Below are 3,458 nucleotides of genomic sequence, written 5' to 3' on the forward strand. Positions count from 1 at the left end.
AGTTCATAGCATAAGAGAGAAAGCAACAAAACTCAATTCACTAACTACCTTATTCAAAAGCAAAAAACTAAAAATAAAAATTTAACCTGTTTTTCCTTTATGAAATGAATTTGAAGCTAACTAGTGCTGGCTACTAAAGGAAAGTTTTTTGGGGTGCCTAGGTGGTTCAGTTTGTTAAGCAACTGCCTTCGGCTCAGGTCATGATCCCAGGGTCCTAGGATCGAGCCCCACATCAGGGAGCCTGCTTCTCCCTCTCCCTCTACCAGCTACTCCACCTGCTTGTGCTCGCTCTCTCTGTTAAATACATAAATAAATAATAAAAAAATAAATAATGTTCTTTGAGAAGAATTCTTACTGGTAGATGTCGATGGAATAATAGAATTGGAGAATCATGATTTTGCAACCTTTAATAAAATAATCGATATTTATTTTGAATCTTATCAGGAAGTGAATTTTTACGCACTTCTCTAAGAAAAGACCTTTTTCTTTAATAATGAAAAAATGTATAAATAGATTAAAAGAATATTGATTTATAGCCTGGAGATTAGAAATGCTTTTTATGGCAAACTGTAAGTATTGTCCACTTAAACTTTAAAATATTTTATTTATTTATCTGAGAGAGAGAGTCGGGGGGGGTGGGGAGCAGAGGGAGAGGAACAAGCAGACTCCTCGCTGAGTGCAGAGTCTGACGCAGGGCTGGATCTCGAGACCCTGAGATCATGACCTGAGCCGAAATCAAGAGTTGGGTGCTCAACTGACTAAGCCACACAGGTTTCAAAGTGTTTTTCCTAGCAGTTTGATTTTATTCACCAGATTCATGATAATTTAGCCGCTGAGTGAGACCTCACTGATCAAACTCTCAATAGAGTATATAAGAGAGAAATGTAGAATCTTTTAGCATGTGGAACATTGCTACAATACTTTCTTCTCACAAAATAGTAATAATAAGTTATTATTATTATTATTTTAATGCTTCATGAATTCTCATGTTATTCTTGTGCAGGGGCTAATAGTCTCTGTATTGTTCCAACTTTAGGTACTGCCAAAGCAAGCACAGAAAACATTATTTTAAAAATAAATGGAGTGATTCTCGTAGATTAAATTAAAATTTAGAGTAGAAACAATGGATCAGATGAGTGTTTAATGTTTCAGAAGTAACTGGAAGTGATCTGAACGATCTATTGCAAATAAGAGATCAGGTAGGTAATATTTTAATGACTTGAGCTCAGCAGCAGAGAGTGGGCATAATTATTTGAATTTGAGACGTGTTTCAGAAATGGAGGTGGAGGCTGGAAAAGAGGAAATGTTAAACAGAAAGTCAAAATAGAATCCCAAGTGAATAGCTGTGGTGAATGCTTAACTAGCTTTTCATAAAAGTCGAGATACAGATTACATGGTGTTGAGCGGTGACTAAGAGATGAGGAAAAGTGTTTTGAAAGCTCCATAACAGGATATAATAGCATGACATTTAAGACATTTAAAAGTCTAAACTGTCTTCCCATTGTCATCTCCCTTTGCTCTCCAATAACCCTCTCTCTGACCCCCAGGGCACCCTCCCAGGGATCTAGTAAGTCAGTAATAGAAACACATTCTGCAGTTTCTCACCTTGTGTTTTTATTTATACCATTTTTCTCCTGTGTGATATAACCCTTCTCACACCTCTGCTGCTTGGTGAAATCACTCTGGTTCTACAAGGCTCCACTCAAGTGTTGTGTACTTCACCTCCCAGGCAAGATCAATTACTTCTTTTTTTATGTCTCCATAAAATTTAGTTCATAATTTGATTATAACCCTCATAACATAATTATTTCAATTGCAGGTTTCATTCTGTACCATTAGAATACCACTGTTTACAGGCTTAACTTGCTTTGTTGCATAAATGAGAGTCTCCTTATGTAAACTGCTATGTGTTATTTAAAATTAATTAAGACATATTTACCTACTCTTGTCATTCACTGTGTTAAGTCGCTGGTGATGCAATAGTAGGTCAGACCGTTATAGTCCCTGCTAAACCTAACACCTCGTAGATGACACAGAGATTCAAAGAGACTAATTAAACATAGTGTCATAAGCTTGATAATCATGATGATAATGGTGATGATTATGTTAGCTAATAGTTACTGAGTACTTTTATGAGCCGAGCATGATACAAGCACTGTACATGTATTATTGAATCCAACCCTCACAACATCTCAGTGACAGAGGAAGCACAGTTCTTTTATAGAGTCAGGAGAACACTTGACTAAGACTTTGGGAGTCAGTGAAAGCTTCCCTAACAGAGGGATTTCTAAGTTGAGACCTGAAAGAATGACTGGAGATTAGGCAGGTAAGAAAGAGAAACAATGAGGGGGAGAGAGAGAGAAAGGGTGTGTGTGTTCCAGTGAGGGTTAGAGACAGGAAAAGTATTTCTAACAGGAAGCAAAAACCCAAGTCTAATATATATATAATATATTTAGTGGATATTGGGCTTTCTACTTCCAAAGTTAGACTATATCATGGAGCTTAATTCCTTTGGAAACAGACACAAAAAGCTAAAAACTGGACCAGATCCATTGTCTTCGTTTTTCAGATAGAAGCACTGAATACTAGTTCAAGGAAATGAGTTCCCAATGCCATGCAGAGTCATTGGCAGGAGTCAGGCTCCCGGGCCACTCTCTTTCCAGGACACCCTGCTGGGGCCTCTGTGGATTGTCACATGGTTTCCTCGTCAGCCAGCCAGCAATAAATGTATGCAGACAAAAACATGTTTTATGATTCCCAACCACCACATTCCAGCTCACGTTCTTCTCTTGATTATTATTTAATAAGAAAACTATAAATTATGGAATATAATAGTACATATCTGTACTTAATCTCTAAACAGATGTGATCTAGAAATGATTCCTCTCAATCTTCCCTCCAACACAGTTTCATCCTGAAAACGCATCATGACCTTTTATCTTGTAGGCTATATTTCCATCTTAATCATATCTCTGATGGACAGTCTTAGTTTACTCCTATTTTGAAGTGGTTTACATCAGTTGTAAGAGCATGGCCTTTGGAGGCTGACAGACTGGCATCCCGATTCTGGGTCTGCCACTTAACCAGCTGTGTGACCTTGGGCCAGGCATATAACATGTCTGCATTAGTATCTTGCCTCATGGTGTCCTTGTGGGAATTAAGAGACAGCACGCATATAAAGTACAGTGCATAGTGCTCGATATATGGTTCATTGTGAAAACTTTTGACTTGTGAGATATATTTTTTACACCAAATCATAAAATCACAGCTAAAATAATAGCTGCTTTAACTATTCCACTTTACTGATAGGGTCTATAGAGTGATAATGTTCTTACCTGCCAAAATGAAATACTCATTTAGCTTCCACCACCAGACTGTAGACTTTGTAAGAGCAACAACTAGGAATTTCCTCTAGATTCTGGCATCTACTACTATGATCTTCACATAGTGAACACTCA

The 3,458-nt window shown here is 37.5% G+C and overlaps 1 pseudogene; it reads right to left on the bottom strand.

The window, feature by feature from the left end:
• Positions 1 to 958: 958 nt before the first annotated feature.
• Positions 959 to 1,055, bottom strand: LOC112836152 (U6 spliceosomal RNA; annotated as a pseudogene).
• Positions 1,056 to 3,458: the final 2,403 nt, after the last annotated feature.

The sequence above is a fragment of the Callorhinus ursinus genome, unplaced genomic scaffold (genome assembly GCF_003265705.2).
Source record: "Callorhinus ursinus isolate GAN/ISIS: 27379988/994484 unplaced genomic scaffold, GSC_fseal_2.0 scaffold4, whole genome shotgun sequence".
Lineage (NCBI taxonomy): Eukaryota > Metazoa > Chordata > Mammalia > Carnivora > Otariidae > Callorhinus > Callorhinus ursinus.